At 37.1% G+C, this 21,658-nt stretch overlaps 1 protein-coding gene across 11 annotated transcripts in view; it reads right to left on the bottom strand.

The window, feature by feature from the left end:
• Nucleotides 1-21,658, bottom strand: part of LOC125146765 (uncharacterized) — a 325,550-nt gene that overhangs the window by 293,444 nt on the left and 10,448 nt on the right. For 2 of the 11 annotated variants that reach the window (XR_007144880.1, XR_007144882.1), the window contains exon 2: nt 396-485. The exons of the other annotated variants lie outside the window; for them this stretch is intronic. The gene's annotated coding sequence lies outside the window, so the exon portion shown is untranslated. The remainder of the gene's footprint in view (nt 1-395; nt 486-21,658) is intronic. 11 annotated transcript variants of the gene reach the window in all.

Raw genomic sequence — 21,658 nt, 5'->3', positions numbered from 1 at the left:
CCAAATGCACCATGTAGACAAATGCACTAGAAGGTGAAAGAAAGGGGCTATAAATATAGTCAGGGAGTCACAAAGAATTTCACGGAGATGCGACCTCACTATAAGTGTTTTGTGTACTAACCTTATCATGGCTTCAACTTATTTATCTACCCTTATTTTCTCTTAGTTGGAATTTCTGCTTTTTTTTTCATTTTGTTACATTTATTTTTATAAGCCCATTTAAATCTTTTTGATAAAAGGGTAAGCAAAATGAGGGAAGAAAAGAGGAGGGAAAAAGGAAGAAGGGAAGGACGAGAATCCCCATTAACCCTTGGACCGTATGCTCTAAGCTGTGCAGTCCAATCGCATATTATTATGTAGACACTACAGTAAAGCAGAAAGGTTAAGAACCGAACCTTAAGAGCTAAACTTCAGGGACTCAACTCTCGGTTCTGCCACTCACAGGCATGTGACCTTGGACAAGTTTCTTGTGTCTTGAAAAAGCCCTGAAAAGACAAGTTTGAAACTATTTTCTATGTTGAGATTTTGAAAGTTTTTGTGTATTTTGCTTCTCTGGGCTCCCTATTTCATAAACCACTTTTGAGGCCTCATCTATGAAGTGAAAATAATAATACTTCCTTCAATAGGTACATTGGGAGGATAAAATGAGGTAATTACATTAAAATGTTTAGGGCAGTCTCTACACATAATTATTATTCATTAGTCATTCAACAGTTATTTCCTCAACATTCAGTATATTCCAAGAACCGAGCTAAATCCTGGGAATATGTAAATAAACAATTTACAATCCCTAAATTTAAATATTTCACAATCTAGCAGAACAAACACTAAACAAATAATTAGCAGTATGTACAACCATATTTTCATGGTATACTTTTCTAGTGTAGCATACAAATGTATTAACTTTTTACAAGCCATACAATCACTGGCTAAAATTGAGCTTGTGGTCAACTAAACCTACTGGATTTTGTCATAGGAATCATTGCTTATTCAAGACTTCTCCTTCCTATACTATGCAATCAAATTTTTATGTGTTTTTTTTCTTCTGCATAATATTTCATCTGCTTTAAGTATATTATTCCAACTCTTTTGGATGGGTTTAAAGCTAAGTATCATTGCATGCCCTCACTCTCCCTCCCATTTTTGTCTTTGGTAGATTCAATGAGCATACCTTCCATATCTTCACTAGATTTATTGAAGAGGACAAAGTCATGTACAGAGCCCCATGGCACCATGAAAGATATCCTTCCATGTTAATACCTAGTTATTAATCACCCTTTTGAAATGCAACCAATTATAAGTTTTACCTCACTGTGGGATCATTCAGTCCATGTTTTCCAGTTTTGCTCACCAGAATATGTAACTGAGGTGCCATATTGGGTAACAAACTATGGTGTTTTGTTAACTTTATTTAACGTTTGTTTATTATTTTTGAGAGAGAGAGAGAGAGAGACAGAGAGAGAGAGAGAGAGAGAGAGAGAGAGAGAGAGAGAGAAACAGAGCAGGGAAGGGACAGAGAGAGAGGGAGACACAGAATTCAAAGCAGGTTCCAGGCTCTGAGCTGTCAGCACAGAGCCCTATGGGGGGCTCACAAACCACAAGACCATGACCTGAGCTAAAGTTGGCCATTCAACCAAATGAGCCGCCCAGGTGCCCCTAGAGTGTTTTGTTAAAGTCAAGAGACATTTACTCCCTGTATAGTACTCCCTGCTCTACTAGTTCAATAACACTATCAGAGAAGGAAAATAAATCCTTTTTCATGGTTCATTCTGACTCCTGACAATCACCTCTTTTCTAGTATTAAAATGCCTAATAGGGGGTGCCTGGGTGGCTCAGTCAGTTAAGCATCCAACTCTTGATTTTGGCTTAGGTCATGATCTCCCAGTCATGAGATGGAGCCCCGTGTCGGGCTCCAGGCTCAGTGTTCAGCCTGCTTAAGATTCTCTTCCTCTCACTCTGCCCCTCCCCAGCTCATGCTCTCTCTCTCTCTGTCTCTCAAAAAATAAAAAATGAAATGAAATGAAATGAAATGAAATGAAATGAAATGAAATGAAATGAAATGAAATAAAATGCCTAATGATTATCCCATCTCTCCAAATCCCCATTTCCCCCACCCTTCTCACCTCCTAAATTTTGAGCTCTCCTAGGTCAGAACCATATAACTTTTTGTCCATAGTGCCTAGCATAATTCCTGACATATAACAGATGATCAATAAATAGCTGTTGAATAAATGAATGAAACCATCTGTCCTACTTGGTTTTGGTTCAAGTTTTATCCAGGATATTTCTTTGCTAAATTGCAACAACTATTCCCTGCCAAGTATGTGATCACACTTTGGAATTTATTAAGTTATGGGTTATTAATAATAATAATAATAATAATAATAATTCCAGGCATTAACTTAAGAATGACGGTGTAATGTTAATGGATAACAAAAAAATATATAGAGCATGGTTTCTGTTTTACTTTTGCCTTTTCAGGGAAAATTATCTCCATTTGAAAAGGATAGAATAAAATGGGTGAGGTAGATACAGAAATTGTAGGAAATAATGTGCCTACTCCCAGTGAGTTCAAGTTCCCTAGTGGATTAAAACCAGGGAAGTCAGAAATTTTGCAGGCAAAATCACTGCCCATACTAGTGAACTCTAAAGTAGAGAAGGAGTTTTAGCAGCTATAAGAAGTAAAGGTAAATAGCACTCTAATTTTCTAAAGGGGAAATAAAGTGGATTAGTGTTTTATTTATTTACTTATAGGCATTTAATTTAATTTTATTTATTCTTTGTCTAGATTTGGTTATTGCTGTTATAAAGGTTATGTAATATTTTTAAAACTTTTTTTAATGTTCATTTATTTTTGAGAGACAGAGAGAGAGAGACAGAGCACAAGTGGGGGAGGGCCAGAGAGAGAGGGAGACACAGAATCTGAAGCAGGCTCCAGGCTCTGAGCTGTCAGCACACAGCCTGATGCAGGGCTTGAACTCCTGAACCATGAGATCATGAACTGAGCCAACATCAGACACTTAACCTACTGAGCCACCCAGGTGCCCTGGTTATGTAATATTTTTTTACAGGTTATTTAATATTATAAAATGAGTTGGAAATTTTTTTCCTATTGTTTATTTTTCCCATTGTTTTGAAGACTTTGTGTAAGACTAAAATAATCTGTTCCTTAGAGTTTGATGGAACTCTCATAAAATCATTACAAAATGTTTTTATCCTAGGAAGGCTGTTGATTACTGATGGAATTTTTTTTAAGTTTATTTATTTATTTTGAGAGAGAGAGAGAGAGAGAGAGAGAGAGAGAGCAAACATGAATGGGGAAGGGGCAGAGAGTAAAGGAGAGAAAATCCCAAGTATGCCCCACACTGTCAGGGTGGAGCTCTACCCAGGGCTCAAACCCACAAACCTGTGCGATCATGACCTGAGAAGAAACCAAGAGTCAGACGCTTAACCAACTAAGCTACCCAGGAGTCCCCTGATGGATTTTTTTTTAATTATAGGACTATTTAGGTTTTCTATTTCTCCTTAAGGAGTATATCCATTTTGTATATGTTTAAACTTTATGGGCAAAATGTAAATATATTATTCTCTACCTAAGTCTGTTGTATTGTATTATGAGCACTTTTCATTCCTAAGAGTTTGTATTACCTTTTTCATGATCACTTTCACCAAAGTTGTGCCTATTAATTTTTGGCTATATTGATCTAAAATGATGGTATATTTATTTTCTGTTTTTAAGTTTCTGCTTTTGTTATCTCATTGCTTTTATTTTATTTAGATTAATTCTGTTGTTCCTTTTCTAACTTAAATTTTATCCTTAGCTCATTAAATTTCACTTTCTTCTTTTTTTGATAAAAGCATTTAAAACTATAAAATTCTCTATACCCACTTTTTTACCTATATCCCCCACATTTTGAACCATATTATTTTCATTACTATTTAGTTCTAAGTATTTTCTAAGTTTTTTGGGGGAAAGGATAGCTTATACTTTAATTATACTGTAGACACATAATATAATTGGTGAACATGATCCCTTGATAGTTGAGATTAGTTGTTTGGTTTTTGGTGCCTTTTTTTTTTTTTTTTTTTTTTTGCCTGGAACGTGCTCAATATTTGTAAATTCTTGTGTGCTTAAGAAAAACATAGTTGATCTTAATTATTTGTAGATTTCATATTTGTGAATTCACCTACTCACTAAAATTTTATTTGGAATGCCAAATTCAATACTTACGGTGCTTTTGCATTCATTTATGGATACTCACATAGCAGTGAAAAATGGGAATTTCCCAATGTGCATGTTCTCAACTGAGATCGAACAAGGTGACACCTTGCCTTTTTGTTTCAGCTCGCATACTCTCAAGAAGTGTCCTTTTCACAATCTATTTAGTGTCACATTTTTGTATTTTTGTGCATTTTGAGGGTGATCCTTCTCTCTAACATGGCCTCTGACCATAGTGCCAAAGTACTGTGTGGAGTCTCTAAGTACAAGAAAGCTGTCATGTGCCTTATGGAGAAAACACATGCATGAGACAAGCTTCACTCAGGTATGAGTTAGAGTGCTTTTGGCATTGAGCTTAGTGTTAATGAGTCAACAGTTTACATTAAATAAGGTGTCTTTAAAAAGAATACACATAAAATAAGGTTATGTATTGTTGATCATTGTAAGCCTCTGATCACGATAAAAATGTCAGATCAGAGGCTTACAGGAACTTATCCTTGTATTTCTCTCTGGACCAATGACTCCAGTATTCACTAATTAAGTGTTGTTGAGGGTAGGTGGGTAGGGGCAAAATAGATACAGGGTTTTCATAGGTAAAAACTTCCAGTTATAACATAAATAAGTCATAGAGATGAAAAGTACAGCATAGGGAATATAATCAATAACATTTTATGGTGACAGATGGTGACAACACTTTCGTGGTGATCAGTGAGTAATGTATAAAATTGTCAAATCAATATGTTGCATACCTGAAACCTAATATAATATTGTATGTCAATTTTATTTCGATCTATATTTTTTAAATGGAAAAAAAGAGCTGTTAGGACATTATAGACCATAACTACCACCGATAACAAGAATCAACCATATATACTCACTAATTATTGGGTAAATATTTCTAAATATACCTATTAAATTTTTTAAAGGAATATGTAGCCATAGTGTCAAAAATATGGCAAATCTGGACAATAGCAGGCTATTTTACAAGGTCTCTTATAACTTGAGGAATGAGATTAAGGAAGCCCATAAGGAACCATTTAAATAATCATATTCAGAGAGGACTTATTAAGGGGCCAGCATCTTACTTACAGGGAGATTTCCAGTAGCTGGCTCGAGGGCAAAGGCCCTGACTGTCCCTTCAACACATTTAGCGTGGTAGAGGATATGTTCTTGGCAACCTCTTGAATCCTACCAGTTTTATATATTTTTTCATCTTCTTGACCTACCAAGTTAAATTCTACCACCATTCACTTTCTCCATGACGCCCTTCTTCATTCAAGACTGGCGACAGAGTAGGGGTGCCTGCATGGCTCAGTCAGTCATCGAGCTCTTGATTTTGAATCAGGTCATGATCTCATGGTTTGTGGGATCAAGCCCCAAGTCGAGCTCAAGGATCACCCTGCCTGGGATTCTCTTTCTGCCCCTTGCCTGCTCTCTCTCTCTCTGTCAAAATAATTAAATAAACATTAAAAAAAAGACTGGATACAGAGTAAAATGCAGTTTCACTGTTCTTTTGTTATTTCTAGGGACTAGTACACAAATCCTCTTGTTTTAAGAGTTTTGAGTATTATTGCTATAAGGAAATACAAGATAAATTTGAGAAAGTTAACATGCTTTTCCAAAGAGCTAATAGTTACAGTCCCTAGTCTGTATTTAATTCATTTTGACTTAAAGATCATGATTCTGAACATCAAGCATAGGCCAGGCACTGTGCAAAGTGCCTCCAGGGACATGAAGAGAATAAAATTATTACACTGCCTTCAAGCAAGCTGTGGCTTCTTCTTTCACTGGAGCTGGTGATACCAGCCTGGGAGGCCAGCAGTCCTGGGGGCATTCCCCCAAGCCAATTTAGGAGTGTTGGCCTTTGTGAGTGCTTCAAGCTTCTGTGATTCTCATTACAAAGGATCTCAGCACAGTGAGAGAGCCGGCCCTGGGGCATTTCTTCAGCCCTATTTACCAACATATCGATGACCCAATACACCACACCACCACCACCATTACCACCAACAATAACAGTTTGTAGGTGATTTGAATCTAGAAGAAAACACAACTATATAAAATGAGAGTTAGGATCCAATCCCCAAATCCAAATGAAACAAAGTAATGTAGCCAGATGTCGACAGGGCAAGGGTAAAAATGGACAGTTTTGGTTATTTGATTGTGTCACCTTTGTACTAGTTTATCTTGTTTATTCTTAGAAATAATTGAAAACTATACTGGAGGCTGAAGAAGGAAGGAATGGGGAGTTACTATTTAATGGGTATAGAGTCTCAGTTTTGCAAGTTGAAAGAGTTCTGGAGATGGATGGGGATGATGTTTGCACAGCAATATAAATAAATGCACTTAATACCATTAAACTGTACACTTAAAAACGGTTAAGTTGGTAAATTTTATGGTATATGTATTTTACCATAAAAAAAATTTAAAGGAAGAAAACTATACCAGATGTTGAGGACAAGGCAAATACATAATTTTCAAATTTCATTTCCACTGCATAGGATTCTGTCCTCCACTTCCTAATCTTCTCTATGTACACTCTCTAGGTGGTCCCGTCTAGTCCCAAATGCTTTAAAATGAAGACTTTGACATTTCTAGCCCGAGTTCAGGAATTCTTAAACTTTGGTGCCTTGAACCTCTTTGATGAAGCCTAGGAACGCCTTCACAGGATAACATTTTTAAATGTATAAAATAAAAATACAGAGTATTACAAAAAAATAACTTTTACTGAAACCCAGTTAGCAGATATAAAAAATACCTATGATATTTTAATAAAAGGTACTGTTTTTTTAACTGAGTAATATGATATAGCAGAGGGCCTAGTAACCACCATCTTTTTGGTGCCATAGTGAGTGTAAACAATATTCAAGATATGATTAACAGTAATAAGATATGAAAATATCTCATTTTTACTGGTGAATATGTCACAAGTATTGTTAATATTACTATGGTTTATTGCCTACAATCATAACTGGGGAAATACTAAATTTCAATTAAAAATATTCAATAAGACATAAGATAAATCATGACATAGTGCAATTTGCCCCAGGGAAACAAGACTGGTTTACTGTTGAAAGAAGCAGTAAGTATAATTTACCACATAAAAGATAAAGGAGGAAATTATGTGATCATCTCAAAAGATGAAAAAAAGAAAAACCAAGCATTTGACAAAATTTAATACCTATTCATGACTTTAAAACCTTTTTCAAACTAGAAATAGAAAGAAATTTTCTCAATGTGATAAGGGGCATCTATGAAACAATCTACAAATAACATCAGAAAAAATGATGAAATTTCAAACCCTTTCTTCCCATGTTCAGGGTGAAATAAAGGATGTTTGGTTTCACCACTTTTCATTCAACCTTCTTTTAGAGATCCTAGCCAGTGAAATAGGCAATAAAATAAATAAAAGGCATAAATGTTAAAAATGAAGGCATATAACTTAATTCGTAGGTGACTGAGCATACAGACAATCCAAAGAAATCCTAAAACTAGCCACCAAAACTGATGACTAAATTCGGCAATGTCACAGTATGCAAGGTCAAAACACAAAAACCAATTGCATTTCTATATAGTAGCAGCCATTAATTTAAAAGAGATTTAAAAAAATTATACCACTTACAATCGCACAAGAAATGAAATGCTTAGAAATAAATTTAACAAAATATTATAAGACTTGAAGAATAAAAACTGTAACATAAAAACCACATGTTGTAGAAGGAAGCTGGGAGGACGGCAGAGTAGGAGACGCTAAGCTCACCTCCTCCCTTGGCTACAACTAGATAACACTCACATCAGCATAAATACAACCCAGAATCCAACCCAAAGACTGGCAGAACAAACTCTACAACTAAAGGTAGAAAAGAGGCCACATCCAAGAGGGTCCGAAGGGCAAAGACACAGCAGGGGAGCTAAAAGGGCCCCAGCTGTCTGTGGCCAGGAGTCAGCCTGGGGGCACGGAGAGGAGAGATAAACAGACAATTACTCAGGGTGCCCAAACCTGTGCACCGGAACATACATCACCAAAACATTTGGCTTTGAATGCAAAAGGGGGCAAATGTCACCATTTCTTATGACCAGTGAGTCCTAAAGCTTGGAATTTAAAAAATCAGAGGGCTGCTCTGGGAGAGCCCAGGGGGCATTTGGAAGCTGAGCCCCCCAGGCTTAAAGAGACAGCATGACAAACAGCCCATGGAGACCCAGCAAAAAAGTAGAAGTTTGAAAAGTGCCTGGGGTGTACAGCAGGCACAGGTATTTACTCATCTCAGAGCATGTTCCCAGAGGCGGGTATCCCAGGGACACCCTCCAGAAACACAGGAGCTAGCAGGTGCCACTTCCTCGCCACCCGCCTCAGCATAAACAGCCAGCCACCTGCGGAACCAGCACAGTGCAGACACTACCTAATTTGCTTACACCACACTCCATCCCGCTTCAGCAGATCTGCCCTTTGCAATCACCCTTGCCTCAGTCCCAGAGCAGCACATCCCCTCCCCCCAGAAGACCCGCCTAGACATGGCCAAAACTGTGTCCCCTCCGGCCTGCATTTTGTGGGGCATCGGTCGGTCCGGGTGCAGCAGAGGCTGCTGAGGCACCCCTTGTTAAAAGCGCACACCTGGCCCGTGTAGCCCCAGGCCTGGCTGCAGTAGCAGGTCTCATGTCACAAGCAGACCAGCACGCCCTTTGGTAAAGCTGCACACACCACCCTGGCCAGGGACCAAATGCTGCCCACGACAGGCAAGAAGAGCCACTGCAGACTACTAGACTGAAGAGAAAAGCGGCCAGGACACACTAGCAGGGCACGTGCAACACACATAGCAGACACCCCCTGAAGTGCCAGGTCCCGCAGGGGACACAAAACAAAGGGCACTACAAGACCTCTTCTTCATAGGGCCATTACCTTCAAGAGCGGGAGACAGAGCTGACTTTCCTACCTACCTACAGAGATACAGACGGTTAGACAAATTGAGGAGACAGGGGAATACGTCCAAAATGAAAGAACAGAACAAAACCACATCAAGAGATCTAAACAAAACAGATGTAAGTAATATGACTGATAGAGAATTTAAAGTAATGATCACAAAAATACTGAACTTGAGAAAAGAGTGGAAAACATCAGTGAGACCCTTAACAAAGAGATAAAAAAGAACCAATAAGAGATGAAGAACACAATAAATGAAATTAATAATACACTCGATTAGGGGCGCCTGGGTAGCTCAGTTGGTTAAGCGACCAACTTCAGCTCAGGTCATGATCCCATGGTTTGTGAGTTTGAGCCCTGCATTGGGCTCTGCACTGATAGCTCAGAGCCTGGAGCCCGTTTTGGATTGTGTTTCCCTCTCTCTCTGCCCCTCCCCCCACTCATGCTCTGTCTCTTTCCTTCAAAAATAAACAAACATTAACAAAAATTAAAAACAAAAATAAATATACACTCGATAGAAAAAAGAGCAGGCTACAGGAAGCAGAGGAACAAATTAATCACTTAGAAGACAGAGTAATAGAAAGTAATCAAGCTGAACAAAAGAGAGAAAAAAGAATTATGCAAAATGAGAATAATTTAGGGAACTCAGTGATCCCATCGAGTGTAGTAACATTCGCATTACAGAAGAAGAGCGAGAAAAGGGGGCAGAAGAAATTCTTTGAAGAAATAATAGCTGCAGACTTTCCTAATCTGGGGAAGGGAACAGATATCCACATCTAGGAGGCACAGATATCCACATCTAGGAGGCACAGAGATCCTCCAACAAAATCAACCCAAAGAGGTCCACACCAAGACACATAGTAATTAAAATGGCAAAAAGTAGTGATACAGAAAAAACATTAAAAGCAGAAAGAGAAGAAAACAATTACATACAAGGGGAAACCCCTAAGGCTATCAGCAGATTTTTCATCAGAAATTTTGCATGCCAGATGGGAGTGGAAATGATATATTTAAAGTGCTGAAACAGAAAAATCTGCAGCCCAGAATACTCTTCTAGCAAGGCTATCATTCAGAATAGAAGTAGAGATAAAGTGTTTCTTAAACAAATAAAAACTAAAGGAGTTCATATGACTAAACTAAATCTACAAGAAATGTTAGAGAGAATTCCTTTGGTGGAAAGGAAAGATGATAAATAAGAGTATAAAAAGTAGTAAACACAGAAGCAGTAAAAATAAGTATATGTGTAAATAAGTCAAGGGATTCACAAAATAAAAAGATAAAATGTAACACCATACACTTAAAATGTGGGGAGGAGAGGAGTAAAGAATGAGTTCAAACTTAAGTGACATCAACTTCATATAGACTGCTATATACAGAAGGTGTTATATACAAACCAAACGGTAACCACAAATCAAAAACCAGTAATAGACATGCAAAGAATAAAGAGAAAGGAATCCAAGTATATCACTAAAGAAAGCCAGCAAACCATGAAAGAGAGAAAGAGAAAAAAGTATAAGAGAAAAACTACAAAAACAACCATAAAACAAGTAACAAAATGGCAATAAATGCGTATCTTTCAATAGTGACTATGAATGTCGCTGGACTATATGTTCCAATTAAAAGACATGGGGTGACAGAATGGATTAAAAAAAAAAACAAAACCCATCTATATGCTGCCTGCAAGAGATGCATCTCAGACCAAAAGACACCTGCAGATCAAAAGTGGGGGGGTGGAGAAACTTGGTCATGTAAATGGATGTCAAAAGAGAGCCAGGATACCAGTACTTATACCAGACAAAGTAAACTTTAAAACAAATACTGTAACAAGAGACAACGAATGACACTTATAATAGTAAAGGGGACAATCCAAAAAGAAGATGTAACAACTGTAAATATTTATGCACCCAACACAGAACACCAAAATACAAAAAATAGATAAAAACAAACATAAAGGAACAAATCACTAATAATATAATAATAATAGGGGACCTTAACATCCCACTTACATCAACAGGTAGATCATCTAGGCAAAAAATTGACAAGGAAAAAGTGGCCATGAATGATACACTGGACCAGACAGATTTAACAGATGTAGTCAGAACATCCCACCCTAAAGAATGTGGAATACACATTCTTTTCAAGAGCACATGGAAAATTCTCCAGAACAGATCACATAGTAGGCCACAAAATAAGTGTCAACAAAGTGAAAAAGATCAAAGTTATACCATGCATCTTTTCTGTACATGATGCCATGAAACTAGACATTAACCACAAGAAAAAAATCTGGAAAGAGCATAAATACATGGAGGTTAAATAACATGCTACTAAACAATGAATAGGTCAACCAAGAAATCAAAAAAGGAATAAAAAATTACATGGAAACAAATGAAAATGAAAACACAGCAGTCCAAAATCTTTGGGATGCAGCAAAAGTGATTCTAAGAGGGAAGTTTAGAGTAATACAGTCCTACCTCAAGAAGGAACAAAAATCTCAAATAAAGAGTCTAACATTACATCTAATGGAGGTAGAAAAAACAGCAACGAACAAAACCCAAACCCAGCAAAAGGAAGGAAATAATAAAGAGTAGAGCAGAAATAAATGATACAGAAACAAACAAACAAAAAACAATAGAACAGGTCAATGAAACCATGAGCTGGTTCTTTGAAAAGATCAGCAGAATTGATAAACTTCTATCCAGACTCATAAAAAAAAAGACAGGACTCAAGTAAACAAAATTACTAACAAGAGAGTACTAATAGTAGCCAACACCACAGAAATATAAATAATTGTAAGAGGATATTGTGAAAAACTATAAGCCAACAAATGAGACAACCTAGAAGAAATGGATGAATTCCTAGAAACATATGACCTACCAAAACTGAAGCAGAAAGAAATAGAAAATTTGAACAGAATGATAACCAGCAAAGAAGTGAATCAGTTAAAAAAAAAAAACCCTCAACAAACAAAAGTCCAGGACTAGATGGCTTCACAGGTGAATTCTACCAAACATTCAAAGAAGAGCTAGTACCTATTCTTCTCCAACTATTTAAAAAAATAGAAAAGGAAGAAAAACTTCCAAATTCATTCTATGAGTGCAGTACAACCCTGATACCAAAACCAGGTAAAGACACCACTACAAAAGAGAACTACAGGTCAATACTCCTGACGATCATAGATGCAAAAATCCTCAACAAAATCCTAGCAAAACAAATCCAATAATACATTTAAGTAATCATCCACCACGCTTAAGTGGGATTTATTCCTACAAGTGTGGTTCAATATTTGTATATCAATCAACGTGATACATCATATCAATAAGAGAAAAGATAAGAACAATATGATCATTTCAATAAAAGCCAAAAAAACATTTGACAAAGTACAACATTCATTCACAATGAAAATCCTCAACAAAGTAGGCTTATAGGGAACATACCTCAACATAATAAAGGCCATATATGAAAAACCCATAACTAACATAATCCTTAGAGGGGGAAAAACTGAGGGTTTTTCCCCCAATGTCAGAAAGAAGACACAGATGTCCACTCTCACCACTTTTACTCCATATAGTACTGGAAGTCCTAGCCATAGCAATCAGACAACAAAAAGAAATAAAAAGCATCTAACTTGGTAAGGAAGAAGTAAAACTTTCACTATTGCAGATGGCATGATACTCTGTATAGAAAACCTAAAAGACTCCACCAAAAAACTGCTAGAACCAATATATGAATTTAGTAAGTCGCAGGATACAAAATCAATGTAGAGAAATCTGTTTCATTTGTATACACCAATAATGAAGCAGCAGAAAGAGAAATTAAGAAAACATTTACAATTATACCAAAAATAAGAAGATACCTAGGAATAAACTTAACCAAAGAGATGAAAGACCTATACTCTGAAAACTAATAAAACACTGATGAATGATACTGAAGACAACACAAAGAAATTGAAAGACATTCCATGTTCATGGATTGGAAGAACAAATATTGTTGTAATGTCTGTACTACCCAAAGCAATCTACACATTGCATGCAATCCTTGTCAAAATACCAACAGCATTTTTCACAAAACTAGAACAAACAATCCTAAAAGTTGTATGGAACCACAAAAGACACTGAGTAGCCAAAGCAATCTTGAAAAAGAAGAACAAAACTGGAGTTATCACAATTTCATATTTCAAGATCTATTACAAAGCTGTAGTAATCAAAACAGTATGGTACTGGCACAAAAATAGACACATAGATCGGGAGAACAAAATAGAAAATCCAGAAATAAAACCACAATTATATGGTCAATTAATCCTTCCACAAGGGAGAAAAGAATATGCAATGGGAAAAACAAAGTCTCCTCAAGAAATGGTGCTTAGAAAACTGGACAGCAAGGTATAAAAGAATAAAACTGGACCACTTTCTTATACCATGCATGGAAATAAACTCAAAATGGATGAAGGAATTAAGGAACCAAATGTGAGACATGAAAACATAAAAACCCTAGAAGAGATCACAGGCAAATAATTTCTCTGACACCAGCTGTAGCAACATTTTTCGTATGTTTCCTGAAGCAAGGGAAACAAAAGCAAAAATATTGGGACTACATCAAAATAAAAAGCTTCTGCACAGAAAAGGAAGCAATCAACAAAACTAAAAGGCAACCTATGGAATGGAAGAAGATATTTGCAAATGATATACTAATAAAGGGTTAGTATCCAAAGTATATAAAGAAATTGTGCAATTCAACACCAAAAAAAAAAAAACCCAAATAATCCAATTAAAAAATGGTCAGAAGACATGAGCAGACATTTCTCCAAAGATGACATCCAAATGACCAACAGACACACGAAAAGACGTTCAAAATCACTCATCATCAGAAAATGCAAATCAAAACTACAGTGAGGTATCACCTCACACCTGTCAGAATGACTAAAAAACACAAGAAACAACAAGTGCTTCCCAGGATGTGGAGAAAAAGGAACACTTTAGCACTGTTGGTGGGAATGCAAACTGGTATAGCCACTCTGGAAAACAGTATGGAGGTTACTCAAAAGTTAAAAACAGAACTACCTAGTAATCACACTACTGAGTATTTACCCAAAAAGTATAAAAACTCTAATCTAAAGAGATACATGCACCCTGATGTTTATAGCAGCATTATCAACAATAGCCAAATTATGGAAAGAGCCCCAATGCCCGTTGACTAATGAATAGGATAAAGAAGATGCAGTGTATAGATTATATAAGTAATATTATTCAGCCCAAAAAAGAATGAAATATTGCCATTTGCAACAACATGGATGAAGCCAGAGAGCATAATGCTAAGTGAAATAAATCAGAGAAATACAAATACCATATGATTTCACTCATATGTGGAATTTAAGAAACAAAACAAAGGTTAGAAAAAATAAAAGAAGGGAGAGAGAGTAATAAACCAAGAAACACTCTTTTTTAAAAAAAAAATTTTTTTAACATTTATTTATTTTTGAGACAGAGAGAGACAGACCATGAGCAAGGGAGGGTCAGAGACAGAGGGAGACACAGAATCCAAAACAGGCTCCAGGCTCTGAGCTGTCAGCCCAAAGCCCGATGCGGGCTTGAACTCACAGACCTCGGGATCATGACCTGAGCTGAAGTCGGAAGCCCAACCGACTGAGCCACCCAGGCGCCCCAAGAAACAGACTCTTGACCATAGAGAACAAACTGATGGTTACTAGAGGGGAGGGGAGGGGGGATGGGTGAAATAGGTGAAGGGGATTTAAGAGCACACTTATCATGATGTACACTGAGTAATGTATAGAATTGTTGAAACACTATATTGTGCACCTGAAAATAATATAACACTGTATGTTAACTATACTGAAATTGAAAAAAATAAATAAATAAACAACTACATGTTCTGGGAAAAAATTAAATAAGACCAAAATAAAGGTAAAGAAACACCATGTTCATGGATTGCAAGAATTGAGATTATTAAAAGATTAATTACAGTCTCCTTAAGTGATCTATAGGTCCAATGCAACTGGAATTAAAATCCAGGCAGGGTTTGTTTATTTGTTAGAAAATGAAAATCTAGGGGTGCCTGGTTGCCTCAGTCAGTTGAACATCCGACTTTGGCTCAGGTCACTATCTGACGGTTTGTGGATTCAAGCCCTGCGTCGGGCTCTGTGCTGACAGCTCAGAGCCTGGAGCCTGTTTTGGATTCTGTGTCTCCCTCTCTCTCTGTCCCTCCCCTGCTCACACTCTTGTCTCTCTCTCTCTCAAAACAAATAAACATAAAAAAAAGAAAATGAAAATCTAATTCTTAAATTTTGTGGAAATTCAATGGACTTAGTATAGTCAAAGAAATCTGGAAAATAATCAACATTGAAAGGTTTATCTATAAGATTTCAAGACTTACTATAAAGACATGGTAGTCAATACAGTGTTCTACTGGCATAAAGATAGAGAAATAGATCAATGTAACAAATTAAAGAATCCAGAAATAGGCCCACATATATATAATAATTGCTTTTTAGCAAAAATATTAGTGCAGTTTAAATGGGGAAAATCTTCCATACGATCGGATAACCATATATTAAAAAACAAATACGGGGGAACCTGGGTAGCTCAGTCAGTTGAACGACTAACTTCAGCTCAGATCATGATCTCACGGTTCATGAGTTCAAGCCCCCCATGTGGCTTACTGCTGTCAGTGCAGAGCCCACTTCGGATCCTCTGTCCCCCCTCTCTACCCCTCCCCAACTTGTGCTCTCTCAAAAATAAACATTAAAAAAAAATACAACCCTAATTCCTCTACCTTACACTACATACGGAATTAATTGGAGCTAGATCATACACCTAAATCTAAAAGCTAAAACTACAAAGCTTCCAGAAGAAAACATAGGAGATTATTTTTTCAACTTGATGCAAACAGATTTCTCTTTTTTTAATTAATTTATTTATTCTTGAGAAAGGGAGAGAGAGCAGAGGAAGGACAGAGAGAGAGAGAGAATCTCAAACAGGCTGCATGCTGTCAGCATAGAGCCCAACTCTGGGCTCGAACTCATGAACCATGAGATCATGACCTGAGCCAAAAGCAAGAATCAGATGCTCAACCAACTGAGCCACCCAGGCACCCTGATATAAACAGATTTCTTAAACAGATTTCTTAGTTAATGCAAAAGCACTAACTATAACAAAACTTTAAAAAAAAACTTCGTGAAAATACAAAACTTTTGCTCTAAAGAAACATCATTAGATTATTTTAAAATAAGCATATACTTCAGCTGATATATATATAACATTATATATGTGTGTGTGTATGTGTGTGTGTGTGTGTGTGTGTATAAGACTTTTATCCAGAGCATGTAAAAACTGGTACAAATCAATAACAAAAGATAACCCAAATTTAAAACATACAAAAAATTTGACTAGATGCCATGTCACAAAAGAAGGTTTATAAGTGATCTTTAATTTCATGTGTCCACTTGACTGGGCCATGGGATGCCCAAATATTTGGTTGAACATTATTCTAGACATTTCTGTGAAGGTGGTTTTGGATGAGAATAACATCGAAACGTATAGTCTATGTAAAGGAAGTTGCCCTCCCTGATGTAGGTACACCTCCTTCAATCCATACAGATATCTCATATGGAGGAGATAGAGATTTGCATTCACTTTTGGCAACTGATAAACAGGTGGTACAACTGAGAGAAAGAAGGGGAACAGTATGATGGGGAAGAGGAAGAGTCCCACTTAAATGTGTTGTATTTGAGCGTTTGCCTCAAGGAAATATAGTTACAATAATATATTTAATGGAAAACATCTAAATTGAGTGGGCAGAGTCAGCCCTTCAGTGATCCTCGTTCATAGATTTTTCTTACACAAGTCCTATTAAGTCACAAAGAATGAGTTTCACCAGACTACAAATGGAAGGATAATAGAATGTCAGAGTTCCTTCTCTTCATCGTTCCCACTCCAGATTTGAGGCCTGTTAGCAGGAATGCTCTGAGAGATGATCAATCGTTATAACATTTTCTGTTCTTTCCAAAAGTCAAGTGGGCTGGTACTATTTGTACAATCTACCAGGTAGAGAGACTTAGAAAATGAGCAAGAAAATCTTTACCATACTAGACCATTGCTTCAAAGGATTCTTAAAAAAAAGTATTTCTCTGGGGGCTCCTGCGTGGCTCAGTCAGTTAAGCGTCCAACTCTTGATTTCAGCTCAGATCACGGTCAGTCAGGAGATCAAGCCCCGTGTCGGGCTCTGTGCTAAAGCATGGAGTCTGTTTGGGATTCTCTCTCTCTCTCTCTCTCTCTCTCTCTCTCTCTCTCTCAAAAAAAATTTTTTTTCTGAAGTCAAAGTAGAATATCTTTATTTGGCAGAGAAAAAAAAATAGACTTTTCAATAGTATACAGCTATCAGAGGCATCCAAACCAGATCAGTCTATGTGAAAATGACTCCATAAGACAATTCAATCAAGTCAGTGTATTCTGGTATGAATTACTTTCCTCATTCCACCCACGGTTTGGGAATTAAATTTCAAAAAAGTTAATTTAATTTAAAAAAATAAATAAAATTTTAAAAAATTTAATTATGCTGAGCCCCTCTCTCATATGTTCTTTTAGGACATTAAGCTATTTATCTGCAATAGATTTCCTTCCTTAGGAAAGGTGGCCACAGTAGTTACAAAAGTTATTCTAATCAATTTGCACAACACACTGTATAGGTGGTATAAGAACTTGGGTGAGTTTCTTCTCCACCATAAGGTATTTCTATCGAATGCAGTGAAAGGCCTAATGTTTTTCTACCTCCCAGTCCTAGGTAAGTCCTTCACATACTTCTTAGAGATTTGGTAAATCTAAATTTTTTGCATACAATTTATCATTTTTTCTTTTACTTTCCTTCCCTTCTCTTCTTTCCTTTCTTCCTCCTTCCCTCCTCTTTTCTCTCTCTCTCTCTCTCTCGCTCTCTCTCTCTCCCTCCCTCCCTCCCTCCTTCAACCCCCCTCTCTCTCCCTGTTTTTCCCAAACAGATCCCAAAAAGATCTGGATGTTTGAAGGTCAGCAAGTTGACTATGACAGTTAATGCAATGTGATTGTGTGGGCCGGGGAGACACTTGTCTCCAATTCTGCATCTGTGCCTGCGTAAATAAGACACAACACAAATGTGTAAAAGCATCAGCCAATAAAATGCTTAAATTCAGAATTCCCCCAATTTCTCTAGTTGTATTTCATTAGCATTTGGGAAGAGTATTAATATTTTGTTAAGCTAAGCCCTGCTGCTATTCTTGCCAAGATAACATAAAAATGCAGTATCAGCTGTAATTTTATCTTGTCCCCCCTTGATATCCCCCTACAGAGCAACAGTATGCCTTGAGCAACACAGTCTGTGATATACTGGAGAGATCTTTACTTGGTGTTTTCCTTCTAGAAAGCATCATATTCTCACCTTGTCCTTGGATCCAGTGTAGTTGGTGCCTCATGTTTCCTCTTAACCAAAAGACTTAGAAAGATGTATCACACGCTCCTCAGAGAACCAATATGTATTTCTCTCTCTTCCCTGCCACACACAGTGTGCAAACAAAAGACTGATCGCCTGACCTGATGGGGCTAGCCCTTAAGCAATGCCACATGCTTAAAGCACATTTCTGCAAACTTTAATTGCCTAAAAACCCCATTAAACATTTATGTGCACTTTATTCCCTTCCATTCCTTGCTGATTACTAAATCATTTCTGTGTGTCAACATAAGCATATTCTTTTCTCTTCACTCTCCTCTTCCTGCTCCGTTCTGAGTTATGGCATCATTCAGTAATTTAAGATCGAAATATTTTATCACGGAAACTATGAAAACAGCTTTCAGTGCCTTAATGATCAGCTCACACAGAAAAGAAAACTCTTCTCAAATTGAATTTACAGGGCACTGAATTCCTATTGTTTCACTCTTATTTGCATAGTCTCTGGTTTATAAGGCCTTTTTTGCATGGCTTGGGAAAGATGAATGGAAAGACCATTTCTCCCCTCCCTTCTTCTCTGTCCTCTCAGGAAAGGTCAGTGCCTGTCACAAGGTTTAGAGAGTCAGGAAATTCCAGAATTAACCCAAGGCTCCCACCTTAGAGCAAAGGTTCAGGGAATCTCATGTCTGAACTAAACTGAAGAGAACAATAGATACCACTTCTGTGGTGTTTTACATGGTTCGACATGCTTTTACCTACATCTCATACATGCCAAGCCAGAAAACCCTTGAGTAAGTGTTAAATGTATCTAAACTGAAGTTCAGAGTTCGCTCATATTTACACAGTTGGGAAGTGGAGCCAGGAAACAAACTTAGATCCCTGGCTCCAGATGGAATTTCTCTGCTTAATTCCATACTTTGTGCTAATGGTTCTTAAAGGAAGTACCAGAAGCAAATTCATACATTTAGGTAAGGTTTTTTAATTGACATATAATTGACATATAAAATTAGTGTCAAGTGTACAACATAAGGATTCTATATGTGTGTGTATTGCAAAACGGTCACCACAATAAGTGTAGTTAATATCCATCACCACACAATTATAATTTTTTTCTTGTGATGAGCATTGTCAGGACCTATGACAGTCTTAGCAACTTTCAAATATACATTATAGTATTATTAACTGTAATCACCATGCATTACAGCCCCAGGATTTAATATTTTACAACTGGAAATTTGTACTTTTTGGCCATCTTCACCTATCTTAGATGTTTCTTTACTTTCTATTTTTAAGAATAAATTAGTTTCCACTTTAAATACAATGCTAGGTAGTCGAGTTATGGGATGTTCACATTGTGCATGAAAATGTACAATGTTCCAGGTGCCAGGAGGAGCACCTGGGTGGTTCAGTGGGTTGAGCATACGACTTCGGCTCAGGTCATGATCTCGTGGTTCATGGGTTCAAACCCTGAGTGGGGTTCTCTGCTGTCTGCACAGAGCCTGGAGCCTGCTTTGGATCCTCTGTCCCCTTCACTCTCTGTCCCTCACCCACTTGCTCGCTCTCTCTCTCTCTCTCTCTCTTAAAAAATAAGTAAACATTTTTTAAAAATGCCAGAAACATAAAGTGAGCACAAAAGATAATGTAAATATGCTTGGGAGATTAAAATATTTTTATGGAGCAGCTACTTGCTCTTCCCTGGATAAATATTGCAGGTCTTCTTGATTCTCTTGGAATAAAACAGCTTTTAGGACTCATACTTTAAATAATCCACTATAAAAGGTTCCTTCAAATAGCCATTCCATAAAATGATTTGTTAACCCAACCTAGGCATAAAAGGAACGAAGAGAACAGATTCAGGATTAAGTGCTATTTAAGTGTTCCTTACCCAGAGACAGATACATTTGCAAAGCTATAATCCTAGACCAGTGGCCTCCCTGAATCAACCAGTCAACATTTACTATTCTAGGAAATTAGTTCAGTTGTAACATTACCCTAAATATGGTACAGTTAACATACACACAAAAGACCCCTCTAATATTACCAAACACAGTGAACACATTCTTGAACTAATTATAAATTACTTTTTGCCTCATTTGTGGTTTGTGATTATCTACATTTTGGATCTGTTACTTGATAATCTAAAACGTACTATTTTGCTTGAAGAACTTTTTTAAAAGGGTGTCTTGTGTTTGTAAATTTTCAGAGGAGCATCTATGGATTTTTTTTCATCCACAATTCCATGATTCTTACAGGGCATACCATTCCAAGAAACCTAAAGCTCAGTTCAAAGCATGATAGAAGCTTCTGTCCACAGCCTACTACCTCAGAATGTGAGTTCATAACACAGTAGAATAAAATCAGGGCATAAATTACTAACTGACAATGTGGTCTATTACACAAAAATAAAACCTATATTAATTGAGTTGCTCGTCCCTGAAGTGTTACATACTTCTGTACACATATCAAATACTTCTTTTCACATAACCCATGCCAAAGCAATTGCTCCTTGAAGGTTTTCTGTTTTCTAATTCACGAACACCAGTACTTGGCGATTGCTTCATAGAATCATATTGTAAAACATCTCCACATGTGACCATCTCACAGTAACTCCATAACTGGGAACTTTCATTCTAAAGCAATATATGTATATCCTTAGAAAAAAAAAAAGAAGAAAAAAAAAACAAAGAAAAGAAAGGACAAGTAAGGAACTGTCTGAACAGGCAGAGAAACTAGAGCTTATAGACTTGTTTTTGTTTTCCTCAGGAAAACTTTGTTTCCAGGCGAAGGAATTCAGTAGAACAACAGTATTTAGTTATATTGTGAGAATCTCACCACTCTCTGCCCTGCTCTAATTTCTTTGTCTTCTGAAGCACATCTGGAACATAAGCTCTGTAGCCACAAAGTTCAGTTCTGATCTTGAATTAAAAATCGCCTGGGGCGCCAGGGTGGCGCAGTCGGTTAAGCGTCCGACTTCAGCCAGGTCACGATCTCGCGGTCCATGAGTTCGAGCTCCGCGTCGGGCTCTGGGCTGATGGCTCAGAGCCTGGAGCCTGTTTCCGATTCTGTGTCTCCCTCTGTCTCTGCCCCTCCCCCGTTCA

The sequence above is a fragment of the Prionailurus viverrinus genome, chromosome D1 (assembly GCF_022837055.1).
Source record: "Prionailurus viverrinus isolate Anna chromosome D1, UM_Priviv_1.0, whole genome shotgun sequence".
Classification (NCBI taxonomy): Eukaryota; Metazoa; Chordata; class Mammalia; order Carnivora; family Felidae; genus Prionailurus; species Prionailurus viverrinus.
Note: the sequence above shows the minus strand (reverse complement) of the source record. Positions and strands in the feature narration are given on the sequence as shown.